This window comes from Chrysemys picta, unplaced genomic scaffold (genome assembly GCF_011386835.1).
Source record: "Chrysemys picta bellii isolate R12L10 unplaced genomic scaffold, ASM1138683v2 scaf51, whole genome shotgun sequence".
NCBI classification, from domain to species: domain Eukaryota; kingdom Metazoa; phylum Chordata; order Testudines; family Emydidae; genus Chrysemys; species Chrysemys picta.
The window spans coordinates 118,528-139,922 of NW_027052758.1; the positions used below are offsets into that span (position 1 = coordinate 118,528).

The 21,395-nt window shown below is 49.7% G+C and overlaps 1 long non-coding RNA gene across 1 annotated transcript in view; it reads left to right on the forward strand.

Annotated features, from left to right (window-relative positions):
* LOC135977862 (uncharacterized) overlaps positions 1 to 20,834 on the forward strand; it is a 65,795-nt gene extending 44,961 nt beyond the window's left edge. The window contains exons 15-18 of the long non-coding RNA XR_010595306.1: positions 7,093 to 7,216; positions 8,732 to 8,854; positions 10,319 to 10,437; positions 20,521 to 20,834. This is a non-coding gene — a long non-coding RNA (uncharacterized LOC135977862). The remainder of the gene's footprint in view (positions 1 to 7,092; positions 7,217 to 8,731; positions 8,855 to 10,318; positions 10,438 to 20,520) is intronic.
* Positions 20,835 to 21,395: the final 561 nt, after the last annotated feature.

The window sequence follows — 21,395 nt, forward strand, 5'->3', positions numbered from 1 at the left end:
TGACTGTGCCAGGACTTCCAGTTCTCCCAGCTTGTTTCCCAGGCTTCTTGCATTTGTGTATAGGCACTTAAGATAACTCATCGATCGTCCCTCATTCTCAGCATGAGACAGGAGTCCTCCCCCCTTGCGCTCTCCTGCTTGTGCTTCCTCCCAGGATCCCATTTCCCCACTTACCTCAGGGCTTTGGTCTCCTTCCCCCGGTGAACCTAGTTTAAAGCCCTCCTCACTAGGTTAGCCAGCCTGCTGGCGAAGATGCTCTTCTCTCTCTTCGTTAGGTGGAGCCCGTCTCTGCCTAGCACTCCTCCTTCTTGGAACACCATCCCATGGTTGAAGAATCCAAAGCCTTCTCTCCAACACCACCTGTGTAGCCATTCGTTGACTTCCACGATTCGACGGTCTCTACCCCGGCCTTTTCCTTGCACAGGGAGGATGGACGAGAACACCACTTGCGCCTCAAACTCCTTTATCCTTCTTCCCAGAGCCACATAGTCTGCAGTGATCCGCTCAAGGTCATCTCTGATCGCTCACCTTCCACATCACCGTCTTCTTAAGAACTTCCTCAACTGTTGCAGGAACTACTCAGAGAAACCTGCAGATGTAAGCCTCAGTGAGCTCTCCCCAAGCGAACTCCCAGTCAAACTCCCGCTCTTAGCCTCTGCTGTTCGCCGCTCCTTCTCCAAGTCTCTCTTTGAGGACTGAGAGAGTATTAGGGTTCACGTATTTGAGTGCGAGCAGGAGCCTCTTTCGAGTTTTTTCCTTTCCTTTTACTGATTTTACTAGAAAACAGACGTCCCTGTTGAGAAGGTAAGAGCCTCCAAGAGGTTTTGGAACCTGCTCAGTCTGATCCATCTGGTGCCAGCTGAATTCTAGGCATGGAAAACACTAGTTTAATGTGTCAGAATTTTATTCCCTCCCTGGGATTTTGTCCCGTAGAATCACTGGGGACATTAGGGTTTGTCCTTTTCGTTTTACCTTTTCCTCCATCCCTCCTTCCTTTCTCTTCATCTCTTACTTCTTTTGTCCTTTCTCCTGTTCCCCTCCCACCACCTATTAGAGGGGCGGATTATACCCATCAGTAGTATGTCCTGGATCTCCCTTTGTATAGCAGTTTTGTCATGAGGTGACTCCTGGTAGGGTGGGGTTCTAATTGGGTGAGCATTACCTGTGTTAATGGAGTGGTATGCCCGTTCGGTCCGTTTTGGAGTGGCTGAGAAAATTGGTGCAAAGCTTGTGCACAGCTCCTTGATCTGCTGTCGCTGCAGACGTCCAAGGGTCGTGGAGAGGTTCACCTCTTCTACGCCACCATCCTTTTTTTCTTCGTAATAGACACCTTTAGGCCACTTTGCGTTATTTGTTTTCTGGGCTGTAAACTGGCAAACGTTTAATTTTTTGGAATAAAAGGGCTTAAGAGAATTAACATGGTATACCTTGGGCTTTATGTTGGAGGTGGGGGAGGCTATGAGATAATTAACAGCTCCTAGGCGCTCCTGGACCGCGAATGGTCCTTTCCACGACGCTTCCATTTTATGGGCCTGGAGCGCCTTTAAGACCATGACTTGGTTTCCTACTTTGAAGGACCGTTCTCTGGAATGTTTATCATACCAGGCCTTTTGCTCTTTCTGAGCATTTTTTAGGTTTTCTTTAGCAAGGGCTAAAGAGTGTCGGAGGGTGCTTTGTAGGTTGCTTACAAAGTTTAGAATGTTAGTTCCTGGAGAAGGCGTAAGCCCCTCCCATTGCTGTTTCACCAACTGTAATGGCCCCTTAACCTCGCGGCCATACACAAGTTCAAATGGTGAAAACCCTAAAGTGGGATGTGGTACAGCCCTGTAGGCGAAAAGCAACTGCTGCAACACTAGGTCCCAATTATTGGAGTGTTCATTTATGAATTTACATATTATGGCCCCCAAAGTTTTATTAAACCTCTCCACCAGGCCATTGGTTTTATGGTTGTAAGGGGTGGCAACCAAGTGATTCACCCCATGAGCTTCCCACAGGTTTTTCATGGTCCCTGCCAGGAAATTAGTTCCCGAATCTGCAAGGATGTTGGAGGGCCAATCTACCCCGGCAAAAATGTCTGTTAATGCCTGGCACACACTTTTAGCCCTGGTGTTGCTTAAGGGTACTGCTTCCGGCCATCGGGTAACAAAATCCATGAAAGTCAGTACGTACTGCTTTCCTTTGGGTGTCTTTTTGGGAAAAGGACCCAGAATATTCACAGCTACGTGCTGAAATGGGACCTTAATTATGGGTAGTGGCTGGAGAGGGGCTTTAACCTGGTCTTGGGGCTTTTCCACTCGTTGGTACACCTCACAAGACCGGACATAATTAGCAACGTCCTTGCCCATTCCCTCCCAGTGGAAGGACTTCCCCAACCGGTCCTTGGTTCTGTTCACCCCAGAATGGCCACTGGGATGATCGTGGGCTAAGCTCAAGAGCTTTACCCGATACTTAGTGGGAACTACCAACTGTCTTTGAGGATGCCAGTTTTTCTGGTGCCCACCAGAAAGAGTCTCCTTGTATAAAAGTCCTTGTTCTATAACAAACCGGGATCGGTTAGAAGAGCTGAGAGGCGGTGGGGTGCTCCACGCCGCCGCCCAAACTTTCTGAAGGCTGTTATCTGCTTCCTGCTCGGCCTGGAACTGTTTCCTTGATGCTGGAGACATCAGTTCCTCCTTGGATTGTGGACTGGGGCTTGGTCCCTCTGGAAGTGATGCAGGTGCTGGGGCTGTTTCCATTGACTGTGATCCGCTGTCCACTGGTGCACTATGTGGTATCTCAGGCTCTGGCTGAGCCTCTTGGGTAGGGTTATCTGCTGCTTCCGCCAGGTCAGGCTCGCTGGTGCCCTCTGGCGTTGGAGTTGTAGACGGGTTTGCAAGCGCTGGACTCAGTGCTGGCAATGGTCCTGGTGCTGGTTGCGTTGCCAGTTCCGGTTCTGGGACTGGCTTTGGCTGGGTCTCTGGGATTGGATTCACTACGGCTGTTGCAGTCGTTGGCAGGGGATCCGGTTCCACCACCTTTGTCTGGGTCTCTGGTAACACAGCCGGGGCCCTGGTGGACGGCTCAGGAACAGGGATGGGGGTGAAAGCTTGCTTAGCCTTTGCTACTTCCAGTTCATGCTTCCTTTCTTTTTCTCTCTCCTCCATCTCTTTTTTTTTTCAGCTCCATTTCTTTTTCTTTCAACTTCATCTCTCTCTTGTGGGCCTCCTCTTTGGCTTTTTCTTCTCTTTTTCTCTGCTGTGTCTTGAGTTTTGTTAATTGAAGCAGTCTCTGATGTTTTCTTTCATTTTCTTCTGCTTTTAGTTTGGCCAGTTCTATTTTTTTAGCTACTTCTTTGGTAGTCATTTTCCTGTTTTCTTGTGCTGGGTCACCCCCTCTGCAGTTGACTGAAACTGGGAAGCTCTCAGCTCTGGCTGCTGCTGAGTTAAGAGAGACTTTCTAACTAGCTACTCCCGAGGATGTAAAAAGAAAAAAAAACCAATTCAGCTTGTAAATTCCTTTTACCCTGTCGTTTGCTCATTTGAACACTTCTCTTAACAAAGGACCTTGTTAAAAAAACTTAACACCTCTGCCTTCAGGCAAGGAGAGAGAAGATATGCATCTATCTCCAGCTCTGCTTTTCAAGCAGCTAGAAAGAAAAAAAAATCTCACTGGCTTTGGGTTTAAAATGATCCCACCGCTACCACCATGTCAAGGCTGTATCCCCACTTTGAACTTTAGGGTACAAATGTAGGGGCCTGCATGAAAACTTCTAAGCTTAACTACCAGCTTAGCTCTGGTCCGCTGCCACCATCCCAAGGCTAATTTCCTTCCCTGGGTAGCCTTGAGAGACCTTCACCAATTCCCTGGTGAATACAGATCCAAACCCCTTGGATCTTAAAACAAGGAGAAATTAACCATTCCCACTTCTTTCTCCCACCAACTCCTGGTGAATACAGATCCAACCCCCTTGGATCTAAAACAAGGAAAAAATCGATCAGGTTCTTAAAAAGAAGGTTTTTAATTAAAGAAAAAGGTAAAAATCATCTCTGTAAAATCAGTATGGAAATAACCATACAGGGTAATCAAACTTAAAGAGCTCAGAGGACTCCCCTCTAGTTTTAGGTTCAAAGTACAGCAAACAAAGATAAACACTCTAGTAAAAGGTACATTTACATGTTGAGAAAACAAAGGAAAACTAACACGCCTTGCCTGGCTATTTACTTAGAAGTTAGAAATAGGAGAGACTTGTTTAGAAAGATGTGGAGAACCTGGATTGATGTCTGGTCCCCCTCAGTCCCGAGAGCGAACGCACAACCAAAACAAAGAACACAAACAAAAGCCTCCCCCCCCCCACGGCCAAAGTGATGCACCAGCTCCGCATCATCTGGCACTTGTGCCAGGTGCCTGAGACACTGCAGGGGCTGTTCCTCTGAGGCCTTAGCAACTCCCACTCCCTGCTGCAGGTACTGCTCTGGCTCCCTGTAAATGGCGAGCTAGTGGAAGGGGAAATGGAGCCCCCTGGCACTCACTAAAAGGGAAAGTGGTGGATTCTCCATCTCTTGATGTCATTTAATCAAGACAAGATGCCTTTCTGGAATGTGTGTGCCCAAAAAGTAACTATTGTACTATACAGGAAGCCTATGATATGCAGGGGCTTAGATTAGATGCTCTAAAGGTCTCTTCTGCCCATCAAGTCTACTAATTTTGGAAACACTGAGTGTAGCATTGGGAGCAGCCTCTGATGTTTTACTGTTTGGCCGGCTTGCTTCGTAGAATGAAGACGCATGGAGTGGGGTGATCCCCAGAGAGTAGTTCAAACCTTCATAGTGTCAGGCCAGCAGCAGGACATTAGCACTTCAGGGGATGGTTGGGTGTGACAGTGACATCACAAAGGACTTTTGCAGGAGCTCAGCCTATTGGTCAAAGTTGTTAGGGAGGTGGTGACCTCAGAGAGAGATGCTGACATCAGCCAGGCATGACAGGAGCACAGGGCCAGGGAAACCTCAGAGACACCTGTGGCTTTGCTTCAGCAAGTCTCCTTCTCGAGGTCTCTCTTTGAGGACTGAGAGAGTATTAGGGCTGACGTACGTGAGTGCGAGCAGGAGCCTCTTTCGAGATTTCTCCTTTCTCTTTACTGATTTTACTAGAAAACAGACGTCCCTGTTAAGAAGGTAAGAGCTTCGGAGAGGTTTGTAACCTTTTCAGTCTGATCCACCTGGTGCCAGCTGAATTCTAGGCATGGAAAACACTAGCTCAAGGTGGCAGAATTTTATTCCCTCCCTGGGATTTTGTCCCGTGGAATCACTGGGGACATTAGGTTTTGTCCTTTTCGTTTTACCTTTTCCTCCATCCCTCCTTCCTTTCTCTTCAACTCTTACTTCTTTTGTCCTTTCTCCTGTTCCCCTCCCACCACCAGGAGTGGGGTGTGTGTGTGTTGCTGGGGGTGCGCTTCACCTCCCCTTGTGGAAAGTTGATCCAATACTGTGAGGTTGAAATAGTGCTTGGACTCCACTGACACTAGATGCTCCCATCCTGTGGCTTAACATTACTGTCTGGGATGACTTCGGGCAAGGTCTCAACCTCCCCGCAACGCACTTTTCTGCTTTCAGAATCCCTGCTGCCCCCCCTCCTAGATCCGCCTCCCTGCCCAACCTGGGTGGGGGTGGAGAAGAGGGTTCTGATAACTTGAGCTGTGGTTTGGAGGTGGAACAGCTGTCAAGGGCACTGAGCGGGAGGTAGCAGGAGCTCATCCTACAAGGAGTGGGGTTGGCACTGGAGGTTACTAGAAAGGTCAAGAAGATTCCATTCTGGGGTTGAGGAGGTGAATTGCTCAAAGGTGTTAGGGAGGTGGTGACCTCAGAGAGAGATGCTGACATGAGCCAAGCAGGACAGGGGGGCAGGGCCAGGGAAACCTCAGAGACCCCTGTGATTTTGCTTCAGCAAGTCTCCTTCTCGAGGTCTCTCTTTGAGGACTGACAGAGTATTAGGGTTCACGTATGTGAGTGGGAGCAGGAGCCTCTTTCGAGTTTTCTCCTTTCCTTTTACTGATTTTACTAGAAATCAGTTAGAAGCAACAAAGCACATTTGGTGATTTTTTGATGGTTGGGGTCTCTGGTGATTGGTTCCATATAAGATGGGGAAAAAAATGGAGTCTCCTTCCTTGGAGGTTTTTAAGGCCCGGCTTGACAAAGCCCTGACTGGGATGATTTAGCTGGGAATTGGTCCTGCTCTGAGCAGGGGGTTGGACTAGATGACCTCTTGAGGTCCCTTCCAACTCTGATATTGTATGATTTTATGATTCTATGAAAACAGACTTCCCTGTTGAGAAGGTAAGAGCCTCCAATAGGTTTTGCAACCTCCACAGTCTGATCCATCTGGTGCCAGCTGAATTCTAGGCATGGAAAACACTAGTTCAAGGTGGCAGAATTTTATTCCGTCCCTGGGATTTTATCCCGTAGAATCACTAGGGATATTAGCGTTTGTCCTTTTCATTTTACCTTTTCCTCCATCCCTCCTTCCTTTCTCTTCATCTCTTACTTCTTTTGTCCTTTCTCTTGTTCCCCTCCCACCACCAGGAGTGGTGTGTGTGTGTGTCTGTGTGTGTATTGCTGGGGGTTCTCTTCACCTCTCCCTGTGGGAAGTTCCTCTAAAACTGTGGGGTTGAAATAGTGCTTGGACTCCACTGACACAAGATGCTGCCATCCTGTGGCTTAGCATTAGTGTCTGGGATGACTTGGGGCAAGATCTCAACCTCCCCTCAACCCACTTCACTTCTGGCAGAATCCCTCTTGCCCCCCCGCTAGAGCCGCCTCCATGCCCAACCTGGTTGCGGGTGCAGAAGAGGGTTCTGATAACTTGAGGTTTGGTTTGGAGGTGGAACAGCTGTCAAGAACACTGAGTGGGAGGAAGCAGGAGCTCACCCTAGAAGGAGGGGGGTTGGCACTGGAGGTTACTAGAAAGGACAAGAAGACTCCATTCTGGGGTTCAGGAGGTGAATTTATCCCTCAGTGGTGGGCAGGTGATGGGTGGAAGTAGTGCTGGTTCCAGGTGCCCTTAATTCCCGCTGATTCCTCGGGGCGTTTGAGTCTCTGACAGGTTCTCGTTCCCTTGCAGCAGGAGGACGTCACGGCCAAAGTGATGCACCAGCTCCGCATCATCCGGCACTTGTGCCAGGTGCCTGAGACACTGAAGGGGCTGTGCCTCTGAGGCCATCAGCAACTCCCGCTCCCTGCTGCAGGTACTGCTCTGGCTCACTGTAAATGGGGAGCTAGTGGAAGGGGAAATGGAACCCCCTGGCACTCACTAAAAGGGAAAGTGGTGGATTCTCCATCTCTTGATGTCATTGAATGAAGACTAGATGCCTTTCTGGAATGTGTCTGCCCAAAGAGTAACTATTGTACTATACAGGAAGCCTATGACATGCAGGGGCTTAGATTAGATGCTCTAAAGGTCTCTTGTGGCCATAAAGTCTACTAATTTTGGAAACACTGAGTGTAGCATTGGGAGCAGCCTCTGATGTTTTACTGTCTAGCCCACTTGCTTCCTAGAATGAAGACGCATTGAGTGGGGTGATCCACAGAGAGTAGCCCAAACCTTCATAGTGTCAGGCCAGCAGCAGGACATTAGCACTTAAGGGTTTGATTGGTGGCAGTGATATCACAAAGGTCTTTTGCAGGACCTCAGCATATTGGTCAAAGGTGTTAGGGAGGTGGTAACCTCAGAGAGAGATGCTGCCATCAGCGAGGCAGGACAGGGGCGCATGGCCAGGGAAACCTCCGAGACCCCTGTGGCTTTGCTTCAGCAAGTCTCCTTCTCGAGGTTTCTCTTGAGGACTGAGAGAGTGTTAGGATTCACGTATTTGAGTGAGAGCAGGAGCCTCTTTCGAGTTGTCTCCTTTCCTTTTACTGATTTTACTAGAAAACAGACATCCCTGTTTAGAAAGTAAGAGCCTCCTAGAGGTTTTGGAACCTGCTCAGTCTGATCCATCTGGTGCCAGCTGAATTCTAGGCATGGAAAACACTAGTTCAAGGTGGCAGAATTTTAATCCCTCCCTGTGATTTTGTCTGGTAGAATCACTGGGGACATTAGGGTTTGTCCTTTTCGTTTTACCTTTTCCTCCATCCCTCCTTCCTTTCTCTTTATCTCTTACTTCTTTTGTCCTTTCTCTTGTTCCCCTCCCACCACCAGGAGTGGTATATGTGTGTGTGTGTGTGTGTGTGTGTGTGTGTGTGTGTGTGTGTGTGTTGCTGGGGGTGCTCTTCACCTCCCCTTGTTGGGAGTTGATCCAAAACTGTATGGTTGAAATAGTGCTTGGACTCCACTGACACTAGATGCTGCCATCGTGTGGTTTAGCATTAGTGTCTGGGATGACTTGGGGCAAGATCTCAACCTCCCCGCAACCCACTTCACTGCTGCCAGAATCCCACCTGCCCCCCCTGCTAGAGCCGCCTCCCTGCCCAACCTGGGTCGGGGTGGAGAAGAGGGTTCTGATAACTTGAGCTGTGGTTTGGAGGTGGAACAGCTGTCAAGGGCACTGAGGGGGAGGTAGCAGGAGCTCACCCTACAAGGACGGGGGTTGGCACTGGAAATTACTAGAAAGGAGAAGACGACTCCATTCTGGGGTTCAGGAGGTGAATTCCTCCCTCAGTGGTGGGCAGGTGCTGGGTGTAAATACTGCTGGTTCCAGGTGTCCTTAATTGCCCCTGATTCCTCGGGGCATTTGAGTCTCTGACAGGTTCCTCTTCCCTTGCAGGAGGAGGACGTCTCGGCCAAAGGGATGCACCAGCTCCGCATCATCCGGCACTTACGCCATGTGCCTGAGACACTTCAGGGGCTGTTCCTCTGAGGCCTTAGCAACTCCCTCTCCCTGCTGCAGGTACTGCTCTGGCTCACTGTAAATGGGGAGGTAGTGGAAGGGGAAATGGAGCCCCCTGGCACTCACTAAAAGGGAAAGTGGTGGATTCTCCAACTCTTGGTGTCATTGATTGAAGACTAGATGCCTTTCTGGAACGTGTGTGCCCAAAAAGTAACTATTGTACTATACTGGAAGCCTATGATATGGAGGGGGTTAGATGAGATGCTGTAAAGGTCTCTTCTGGCCAGAAAGTCTCCTACTTTTGGAAACACTGAGTGTAGTATTGGGAGCAGCTTCTGATGTTTTACTGTCTAGCTAGCTTGCTTCCTAGAATGAAGACGAATTTTGTGGTGTGATCCACAGAGCGTAGCTCAAACCTTCAAAGTGTCAGGCCAGCAGCAGGACATGAGCACTTTAGGGTTTGGTTGGGTGTGGCAGTGATATCACAAAGGCTTTTTCAAGGACCTCAGCGTACTGGTCAAAGGTGTTAGGGAGGTGGTGACCTCAGAAAGAGATGCTGTCTTCAGCCAGGGAGGACAGGGGCTTACGACCAGGGAAACCTCAGAGACCCTTGTGGCTTTGCTTCAGCAAGTCTCCTTCTCGAAGTTTCTTTTTGAGGACTGAGAGAGTGTTAGGGTTGACGTATGTGAGTGCGAGCAGGAGCCTCTTTCGAGTTTTCTCCTTTCCTTTTACTGATTTTACTTGAAAATTAGAAGGTAAGAGCCTCCAAGAGGTTTTGGAACCTGCTCAGTCTGATCCATCTGGTGCCAGCTGAATTCTCGGCATGGAAAACAGTAGTTTAAGGTGGCAGAATTTTATTCCCTCCCTGGAATTTTGTCCCGTAGAATCACTGGGGACACTAGGGTTTGTCCGTTTCATTTTACCTTTTCCTCCATCCCTCCTTCCTTTCTCTTCATCTCTTACTTCTTTTGTCCTTTCTCTTGTTCCCCTCCCACCACCAGGAGTGGTGTGTGTGTTGCTGGGGGTGCTCTTCACCTCCCCTTGTGGGAAATTGATCCAAAACTGTCGGGTTCAAATAGTGCTTGGACTCCACTGACACTAGATGCTGCCATCCTGTGGCTTAGCATTAGTGTCTGGGATAACTTGGGGCAAGATCTCAACTTCCCCGCAACCCACTTCACTGCTGGCAGAATCCCTCCTGCCCCCCCTGCTAGGGCCGCCTCCCTGCGCAACCTGGGTTGGGGTGGAGAAGAGGGTTCTGATAACTTGAGCTGTGGTTTGGAGGTAGAACAGCTGTCAAGGGTACTGAGGGGGAGGTAGCAGGAGCTCACCCTACAAGGTGGTGGGTTGGCACTGGAGGTTACTAGAAAGGACAAGAAGACTCCATTCTGGGGTTCAGGAGGTGAATTCATCCCTCAGTGGTGGGCAGGTAGTCAGTTTAAATACTGCTGGTTCCAGGTGCCCTTAATTCCCCCTGATTCCTCGGGGCGTTTGAGTCTCTGACAGGTTCTCGTTCCTTTGCAGGAGGAGGACGTCACGGCCAAAGTGATGCACCCGCATCATCCGCCACTTGCGCCAGGTGCCTGAGACACTGCAGGGGCTGCGCCTCTGAGGCCTTCAGCAACTCCCGCTCCCTGCTGCAGGTACTGCTCTGTCTCCCTGTAAATGGCGAGCTAGTGGAAGGGGAAATGGAGCCCCCTGGCACTCACTAAAAGGGAAAGTGGTGGATTCTCCATCTCTTGATGTCATTGAATGAAGACTAGATGCCTTTCTGGAATGTGTGTGCCCAAAAAGTAACTATTGTACTATACAGGAGGCCTATGATATGCAGGGGCTTAGATGAGATGCTGTAAAGGTCTCTTGTGGCCATAAAGTCTACTAATTTTGGAAACACTGAGTGTAGTATTGGGAGCAGCGTCTGATGTTTTACTGTCTAGCCGGCTTGCTTCCTAGAATGAAGACGCATTGAGTGGGGTGATCCACAGAGAGTACCTGTGTCAAGGCTGTATCCCCACTTTGAAGTTTAGGGTACAAATGTAGGGGCCTGCATGAAAACTTCTAAGCTTAACCACCATCCCAAGGCTAATTTCCTCCCCTGGGTAGCCTTGAGAAACCTTTCACCAATTCCCTGGTGAATACAGATCCAAACCCCTTGGATCTTAAAACAAGGAGAAATAAACCATCCCCCCTCCTTCCTCCCACCAACTTCTGGTGAATACAGATCCAACCCCCTTGGATCTAAAAGAAGGAGAAATTAACCATTCCCCTCCTTCCTCCCACCAACTCCTGGTGAATCAAGATTCAAACTCCTTGGATCTTAAAACAAGGAAAAATCAATCAGGTTCTTAAAAATAAGGCTTTTAATTAAAGAAAAAGGTAAAAATCATCTCTGTAAAATCAGTATGGAAATTAACCTTACAGGGTAATCAAACTTAAAGAGCTCAGAGGACTCCCCTCTAGTCTTAGGTTCAAAGTACAGCAAACAAAGATAAACACTCTAGGAAAAGGTACATTTACAAGTTGAGAAAACAAAGGAAGACTAACACGCCTTGTTTGAAATAGGAGAGACTTGTTTAGAAAGATGTGGAGAACCTGGATTGATGTCTGGTCCCTCTCAGTCCCGAGGGCGAACACCCACACAAACAAAGAACACAAACAAAAGCCTTCCCCTCCCCAAGATTTGAAAGTATCTTGTCCCCTTATTGGTCCTTTAGGTCAGATGCCAGCCAGGTTACCTGAGCTTCTTAACCCTTTACAGGGAAAAGGATTTTGGAGTCTCTGGCCAGGAGGATTTTATAGTACTGTACACAGGACAGCTGTTACCCTTCCCTTTATAGTTATGACAACCTCAAACCTTCAAAGTGTCAGGCCAGCAGCAGGACATTAGCACTTCAGGGTTTGGTTGGGTGTGGCAGTGACATCACAAAGGCCTTTTGCAGGATGTCAGCTTATTGGTCAAATGTGTTAGGGAGGTGGTGACCTCAGAGAGAGATGCTGACATCAGCCTGGCAGGACAGGAGCACAGGGCCAGGGAAACCTCAGAGACCCTGTGGCTTTGCTTCAGCAAGTCTCCTTCTCGAGGTCTTTCTTTGAGGACTGAGAGAGTATTAGGGTTCACGTACGTGAGTGCGTGCAGGAGCCTCTTTCGAGTTTTCTCCTTTCCTTTTACTGATTTTACTAGAAAACAGACGTCCCTGTTTAGAAGGTAAGAGCCTCCAAGAGGTTTTGGCAGCTGCTCAGTCTGATCCACGTGGTGCCAGCTGAATTCTAGGCATGGAAAACAGTAGTTTAAGATGGCAGAATTTTATTCCATCCCTTGGATTTTGTGCCGTAGAATCACTGGGGACATTAGGGTTTGTCCTTTTTGTTTTACCTTTTCCTCCATCCCTCCTTCCTTTCTCTTCATCTCTTACTTCTTTTGTCCTTTCTCCTGTTCCCCTCCCACCACCAGGAGTGGTGTGTGTGTGTGTGTTGCTGGGGGTGCTCATCACCTCCCCTTGTGGGAAGTTCATCGAAAACTGTGGGGTTGAAATAGTGTTCGGACTCCACTGACACTAGATGCTGCCATCCTGTGGCTTGGCATTAGTGTCTGGGATGACTTGGGGCAAGATCTCAACTTCCCCGCAACCCACTTCACTGGGTTGCGGGGCCATCAGCAACTCCCGCTCCCTGCTGCAGGTACTGCTCTGGCTCACTGTAAATGGGGAGCTAGTGGAAGTGGAAATGGAGCCCCCTGGCACTCACTAAATGGGAAAGTGGTGGATTCTCCATCTCTTGATGTCATTGATTGAAGACTAGATGCCTTTCTGGAATGTGTGTGCCCAAAAAGTAACTATTGTACTATACAGGAAGCCCATGATATGCAGGGGGTTAGATGCGATGCTCTAAAGGTCTTTTCTGGCCATAAAGTCTACTAATTTTGGAAACACTGAGTGTAGCATTGAGAGCAGCCTCTGATGTTTTACCGTCTAGCCGGCTTGCTTCCTAGAATGAAGACGCATTGAGTGGGGTGATCTGTAGAGAGTAGCTCAAACCTTCAAAGTGTCTGTTCAGCAGCAGGTGATTAGCACTTCACGGGATGGGTGGGTGTGGCAGTGACATCACAAAGGCCTTTTGCAGGACCTCAGCCTATTGGTCAAAGGTGTTAGGGAGGTGGTGACCTCAGAGAGAGATGCTGACATCAGCCAGGCAGGACAGGCGCGCAGGACCAGGGAAACCTCAGAGACCCCTGTGGCTTTGCTTCAGCAAGTCTCCTTCTCGAGGTCTCTCTTTGAGGCCTAAGAGAATATTAGGGTTCACGTATTTGAGTGCGAGCAGGAGCCTCTTTCGAGTTTTCTCCTTTCCTTTTACTGATTTTACTAGAAAACAGATGTCCCAGTTTACAAGGTAAGAGCCTCCAAGAGGTTTTGGAACCTACTCAGTCTGATCCATCTGGTTGGGGAGGGCGTTGGGGGGACAAGGAGAAGGATAGGTCAGGGATTCTGAGGGGGCAGTTGGGGGGCAGGAAGTGGGTGGGGGTCAGATAGGGGGCAGGGCCAGGCTGTTTGGGGAGGCACAGCCTTCCCTACCCTAAAGCTCATTCAGCAGTTGGAGGCTTGCAGACAGCTATTTAACACAATGAGTCAAGCTGTTTTTTTTCCCTTAGGGCTACCATCCCTTTCACTTCTCAAATGGTGTCCCTAGCCTCTGTTTGTCAGAGGGTGGAGATGGATGGCAGGAGAGAGATCACTTGATCATTACGTGTTAGGTTCACTTCCTCTGTGGCACTTGGCATTGGCCACTGTCGGTAGACAGGATACTGGGCTGGACGGACCTTTGGTCTGACCCAGTACGGCCTTTCTTATGTTCTAATCTAAATGAACCCAAAGTTCTGGAGACAGATATGAGTCAAGGAAGCCAGCAGAGTATCAGAAACCTGGAAGAATCTCTGACTGGATGGGCTCAGGCGTTTGGTCACAAGCTGAGGTGGTTCAAAAGTTTTAGATTTTTTTTAAGCAGAATTTTTTATTGTTTCTTTAAACAATCAAACACAGCAAGCAGCAAATATTTGGCCACACATTTCTGAAACCCCAAACCATGTTCAGGTTTTGGCAGACTAATTTCAGCTTTTCAATTAAAAAAAAACCACAACAAATTTTGAAGGAAAGCAGACATTGTCCGTGATTTTTTCTGCTTTTTAAAAACCCCTAAGTTTTCGATCCAAAAAAAGTTTTGACGGAAAATATTTTCCCAACCTTTTAGTGCCTTTTAGCACTAGCTGATGCTGAGAACCAGTGATACCTTGTAAAGGTGACTTGAAAAGAAGTTTTCTCAAAACTGAGTTTGTGCTGAGATGTGGAAGGTTTTTAAATGTTTATTTTTCCCAGGGCCACCCGGGGGGTGGGGGGAGGCAAATGGGGCAATTTGCCCCATGGCCACAGGGGTCCCCACGAGAATATAGTATTCTATAGTATTGCAACTTTTTTTTATGGAAGGGGCCCCCAAAATTGCTTTGCCCCAGGCCCCCTGAATCCTCTGGGCGGCCCTGAACTTACCTTGGTGTCTTGTGGCTCTGCTCCTCCCTGAAACAAGGAGAAAGTGAGCGATGAGAACTCCCCTGAACATAGACACTCTGAATAGTATGCACTTTCAGTCTATATTAGGAATTAATGAGATTTACAAAATTTGGGCAGGATCGCGGTACAAACAAACAAGCAGAAATGAATAGACAGTAAATAACCTGGGAGCTTCTACTCTAACACTCAAATAAAGTCCTTAAAATATGTTTCAGTCAATCTCTATTCAGAGCCTTCTCAAATTTAAATAGTGGGAGTTGGGTACCGAAGTGTCCCTTGTTCCCATGAAAATCCTTCCCTTCAAAGCATCTCAAACTGACAACTCTGTTAACTTTGTGTCAGGTTTAATATTAGAAAAAACACACACTAGACGAATGTGTTATATAAATATTAAACCAAACCAAACCACTAAATATCTGAAATTTCAACTAAATTTCCAATCCTATCCTTCCCCCAGCTGGTACATTCCTGACCCCTAATATGAACACGTATGGGTATGTTATAAATATTACAAGTCAAGAACATTCTCACAGTATGTAACACACACAGCTGCTTTCGACAGAACCCCCAACCTCAACACCTAACAAGAGGCAAGATAAATAAAAATCAGATAAACTGTATGGGTTTTATCTTGACCTGCATTCTGATTACCAAGAATCTTCACTCCCCAGGAATGAAGATTATTTAGATAGAATCAATAATACAGAATACGCCATATAAAGCAATTCAGAATCACCATTTACCCTGACTCAATACTTTAAGGAGAAGAACACTCTGATGGCTTGGATACCATCTGCCAAGACATTGTATCTTATCGGATTCAGTGTTGTTGAAAGCTATGACACTGATAGAAATAGAGCAGACATTTGTCTGACACTTCATCGAGAGGCCTTCGGGAGCCACTGAAGGAAGATCAGTCAATAGGCAGACAAATGTAACTGGGGCCGAGCTGTGCACCCAGCAGGCCAAACATGGTTCCCCACACACCTGGAAATGTGAGTTACGGGGAGGCAATGCGGGGTAATCACGATGGACAAGGAAGCTTTCCTCACCAAGTGAATGATGGACATCGTACTGGAAAAGGGGGAGGGAGGGATGCTGATGCTCTGTGTAATTCAAAACTGAGTAGGCTAATGTACATTCATGCCTGGCAATAACTGAGGGAACATTGTTAGGGGGCTTATTCCTTCACCCTCTCACTTCCCTGGTCCTTCTCGCATGAACAGAGAGTAACAATACCCAAAGTCCGAAGGTGCAAACAATTCGATGAACTTCCAGGAAGCATGATTCCAGTTTCCTTCTCAATCCAAGATACGCAACTTCAGCTACGTGAATAGCATAGCTGAAGTCGAAGTATCTTGGATCGAATTACCTGGGGTCCAGACAGCACGGGATCGGTGGCCGTCGCTCCCCCGTCAACTGCACTACCGCCGCTCACTCTGGTGGAGTTCCGGAGTCGACGGTGTGCACGTTCGGGGATCGATATATCGATCCCAGATAAATCGATTGCTACCCGCCGATACGGCGCGTAGTGAAGACGTACCCTAGTGTCCCCCTTCCCAGCTCTGACACCACAGAGCCTTGCCTGTGTCCCTGTTCCTGTTCCCATTCCCTGTTCCCATTCCTGCCCTTAGCAAAACATGATCCCAATTCCCCCACCCACAGTCTCTGTTCCCATTCCCCCCTACTTCCTGATTGACTGCAGACTATATAGTAAAACTTGAGTTCTGCTTAGCTAGGGTTACCATATTTCAGCAAGCAAAACAGAGGACGGGAGGAGCCCCGCCCCTGCCCCTCCCACCCCCCACCCCCCAGAACCCTCAACCCTCCCCCCGTTCCTTGTCCCCTGACTGCCCCCTCCTGGGACCCCTGCCCCTAACTGCCCCCCAGGACTCCACCCCCTATCTAAGCCTCCCTGCCTCTTGTCCCCTGACTGCCCCAACCCTTATCCACACCCCCACCCCCAGACAGACCCCTGGGACTCCCACGCCCCATCCAACCACTCCCCACCCCCTGACAGCCCCCCCCCAGAACTCCCAACCCATCTAAACCCCTCTGCTCCCTGTCCCCTGACTGCTCCGATCCCTCTCCCCACTCCTGCTCCCTGACAGCTCCCCCCCAGAACTCCCAACCCCCCACCCCTCCCGCTCCTTGTCCCCTGACTGCCCCCTCCTGGGACCCCTGCTCCTAACTGCCCTCCAGAACCCCACCTCCTACCTAAGCCTCCCTGTTCCTTATCCCCTAACTGCTCCTTCCTAAGACCCCCCCCCAACTGCCCCCCAGGACCCTACCCCCTACCTGTACCCTGACTGCCCAAAACTTTCTCCACTCCCCCCAAAAAGCCCCCCCCGAACTCCCGACCCCCCCCCCCCCGTTTCTTGACTGCCCCCTCCAGAACCTCCCTGCCCCTTCTCCTGCCCCCCTGGCCCCCTTACCCTGCTGCTCAGAACAGGGTGTTGGGCTCTGCGCGAGCCGGAGATGTGGCTGCGCTCCCCAGCACAACACACAACACGGTCCCTGGCCCTGCACAGTGCTGCTGGAGCCGGGCGCGGGGCTGCCGGGGAGGAGCTGCCGGCTCAGAATGCAGGGAGGGAGGGAGGAGGAGGAGCTCTTCTACAGCTGCTCCGGAGTCCAGCCCGTGACTTTCCTGCAGCCCTCCCAGCCGCTCGCTCTGCTCTGCCGGGGGGGGAGAGGGGGCGGGGAAATCCCGGACATTTTGAGTGATTTACAAATTCCCCCCGGACGCTATTTTTAGCACAAAAAGGAGGACATGTCCGGGTAAATCCGGACGAATGGTAACCCTAGCCGACCCAGGCTGGAGACGCGCCTCCTCCCCCCACACCCTCCTTACCTGCTTCAGGCTTCCCGTGAATCAAATATTCGTGGGAAGCAGGGGAGGGGGCGGAGTTGGGGCGGGGACTTTGGGGAAGGGGCAGAGTTGGGGCGGGGGGGCATGGGCGGGGCCCCGTGGAGTGTCCTCCTTTTGGAGGCTCAAAATATGGTAACCCTAGGGTCGGCCCGCCCAGCACTGCCAGTCCCCGGCCCGGCCCCCAGCCGAGCACCTCCGGCCCGCCCAGCACTGCCGGCCCCCGGCCGAGCACCCCCGGCCCAGCCTCGCCGACCGCCGTCCCCCGAGCCCCCGGCCCGGCCCGGCCGACCTCCGTCCCCCAAGCCCCCGGCCCGGCCTGGCCGACCTCCGTCCCCCGAGCCGCCGGCCCCCGAGCCCCCGGCCCGGCACCGCTGGCTCCCGAGCCCCCGGCCCGGCACCGCTGACCGCCGGCCGCCGGCCCGCATGTCCCGATTTTCCCGGACATGTCCGGCTTTTGGGAATTTCCCCCCGGACGGGGATTTGGAGCCCAAAAAGCCGGACATGTCCGGGAAAATCCAGACGTATGGTAACCCTACTCTATGCACGGTAAGAGAAGGGACAAAGGAAGCAGCCATTAAACAGAAGACTAGATCCTGGATGAAATTTGGCCAGTAAGACTGTTGAGAGCTTTGCTTTGAATGTAACACAATTTGTTAAGTTAGGCGCCAATTGTGTTTTATCGTCATTTTTCTTCTAACCATTTTGGACGTTTATGCCTCCTTACTTGTATTCACTTAAAATCACTCTCTTTGTAGTTAATAAACTTGTTTAATTGTTATATCTAATCGAGTGTGATTAAATTGAAGTGTCTGGGAAACTCAATTTGGTGTAACAAATTGTGCATATTATTTCTTTTAAAGAAATATGGACTTTTTATGAATTTGTCTTGTGCAGAGAGGGCTTGGCATTACAGGACAGATATTGCTGGGGGAACACCCTGAAATATAACCAAGGTGTGGCTGGCTGGTAGGATTGCCAAATTTCTAATCACACAAAACAGAACACCTCTGCCCTGTCCTCTCTCTTCTTCGAGGCCCCGCCTATGCCCTGCTCCTTCTCCGAGGCCCCGCCTCTGCTTGCTTCATGCCCCTCTCCAATCGTTGCTCACTCTTCTTCACCCTCATTCACTTTCACCGGGCTGGGGCAGAGGATTGGAGGGGGAGGCGAGGACTCTGGCCTGGGGGGTGCAGGCTCTGGGGTGGGGCCAGGGATGAGGGGTGCGGGGTTCCAGCTGCAGTTACTGCAGCTGCGAGGAAGCAGCTGCCAAGACCCTGCAGCCTCTGGGCACATGGGTGGTCCTGCAGCTCTACACATTGGTCACTGTACCCTCTACACATTGGAGCACTTAGGGGCCACAGGGACTTAGTGGCCACTTCTAGGAGCCACGTGGCGGTGGGGCAGGCAAGGAGCCTGCCTTAGTCCCAAGCCCCTGCTGCACCGCCGACTGGACTTTTAACAGTCCACCAGAGCCACCAGGGGCCCTTTTCGACCAGGCGTTCTGGTGGAAAACTGGATGCCTGGCAACCCTACTGGCTGGCTGCTGCACACACACAGACGTAGCTGGGAGGGACTTGCATGCTGGAGGCTGTTTGTGAGCAGTCCTGACTGGTGCGTACAGCAGCAAAGCAGTGAAAAGGGAACCCCAGGTTAGGGGGAAAGGGTGACACAGCTACGCACTAGTCTAGATTGTCCCCTGGGTATGTCACACCTGCCTTCTGCAGGGTTTTGTGACTCACAGTCTAAGGCGTCAGTCTCTCCCCCATTTGTTGTGCAGGAGCTCAGGCGCCTAACTCAGGCTTTGTGAATCCCAGTGATTTTTCTAGGTGCCTAGAAGTGAAGTGTTGTGACGCTCAGCATCACTGTGCCTAACTCCTGTTGTGTATTCAGACCGTCGGGCCAACGTCCCTTTGTGGAGCTGGGCCTAATCTCATTTTGTAATGGCAGCACAATATCATAATCTTGTGCTTAGAGTTTAGACATGGAGCCCTGGGTGAACTTGATTTTCTCTGTGAACTGCTGCATGTGAATCAGATTAAAGCAAAGTGGCAGCACATCACAAGTCAAATCAGCTTTAAGGAAACCCACGAAACCAAAAGAAGGGGTTACTCTCCTGTGCAGTAACTGTAGTTCTTCTAGAGGGTGTGTCCCTAGGGGTGCACCACACTGGGCCTGCGTGTGCCCCTTGTGCCCTGCATCTAGGCCAGTGGCTCTCAAACTTTTGTACTGGTGACCCCTTTCACATAGCAAGCTTCTGAGTGCGACCCCCTCCCCTATAAATTAAAATTTATTTTTTTTAAATTAACCATTATAAATGCTGGAGGCAAACCGGGATTTGGGGTGGAGGTTGACAGCTCACGACCTCCCATGTAATAACCTCGCGACTCCCTGAGGGGTCCTGACCCCAGTTTGAGAACCCCTGGTCTAGGCCATATCAGGCTGCATGGCCAAACAGTCCGCTGAGTTTCTTCTGCACCACCAAGTCTGAGCAGAAACTCTGAAGCAGAGGGGAGGCGGACGGGTAGTGGGGCATCCAGAGGGGGACACATCTCAAAGAACTACAGTTACTACACAGGGGGAGTAACCCCTTTTTCTTCTTCAAGTCCTATCCCTACTACCGCTCAGGGTGATTTCTGAGCAGTATCCCCAGTAGGAGGAAGAAGCTTTGGAATGGAGTCCAGAACAGAAGAGAAAATTGCGTTGCTGACTGCAGCATCAGACCTGGAGACATCGACTAATGCATAGTGTCTAGCGAAAATATCTACTGAAGACCACATATCGGTCCTGCAGCTGTCTGAAATGGGCACATTTTAAAGTAGATCTATAGATGTAGACTGTGATCTGGTTGAATGTGCCAAAATACTGATAGGGAGTGTAATGGCGACAGCTTGGTATCAAGTTGTGATTCAAAAGTCTCTGGATGGAAATGACAAATCCCTTAAATCTATCTGCAATCAAAATGAATAGTCTATTGGATTTGTGAAATGGTTTAGTTCTGTCAAGGTAGAAGGCTTCTGCCCTCCTGACATCTGGAGTGTGGAGAACTGTCTCCTGGTGGGAAGTATGTGGTTTTGGGAAGAAAACTGGCAGCTATATGGTCTGATTCAGGTGAAAATTGGAAGTCACGTTAGGGAGAAAGCTGGGATGCAGTCGGAAGGAGACCTTCTCCTTGTGAAACATTGAAAGGGGGTGTGGGGAGGGGCTGCCATGAATGCACCAATCTCGCTGACTCTGTGAGCTGAGGTATAAGTATGAAAGGGATTTTTGAGCCATTGGTGATCCACTGAATCTCTGTTTGTTTGCAGGAGTGTAGATGCCCAAAGTGCATAATATGGTCCTGGAATCTTTAAGGGGATTTAATGACTTGTCAGTGTTCTCTGCAAACAACTTTCATCTGCCAAATTGAAGAGCCTCAACTGTATTCTGAATTTCCCTGGGGAAGCCAGACAATATCAGCCAGGAAGCCCGGCACAGAACTGCCGCCACAGAGATGCAGTGTCTGTATCATCAAGAGCTGCCTGCAAAGACATTCTTGCCAACAACTGACCCTCAGCAACAATTGCCTGGAATTGTTCTCTTTGATCCGAGTGAAGGCATTCAATAAATGACTCAAATTATGTATAGTTGGTAAAGTATTTGGCCATAAATGCTGGGTAATTTGCATAGAGGAATTGCAGCATAGCTGATGAATAGGCCTTCCAGCCTAGTGGGGTCCAGATGCTTTTGGTCTCTGTCATATGGGGTGGATTTGTAATGGTGTTCACCACATCAACAAAGAGAGGTTGGAAAACAGCAATTCAGAGTCCTTGGAGGGGACATAGTATTATTTGTTAGCCCTCCTACAAGTGGGTGTCACCGTAGCTGGGATTTGCCAGATGGTTCTAGTGGGTTCCCATAGAGCCTCATTAATGGGAAAGGTGACTCCTGATGGCGTCACAGAGTGCAGAATATCCAGCAGCTTGTGTTGGAGTTCTCCAAGTTCTTCCAGTGGTATCTGCAGATTCTGGCACTGGCTTAATGTGGTCCTGGAACTGGCAAAAATCATGAACTAGCAGAAAGGCATCAGGGCCTCATCTGGGAAGGAGGTCTGAGATGTGGCTTCTTTGTCTGCCCTGGACTGCTGTTCCTGAAATGTTTCCTCTTGCTGCTGGGGAGGGGAAGTTTGGGTCTCCCTGTCATC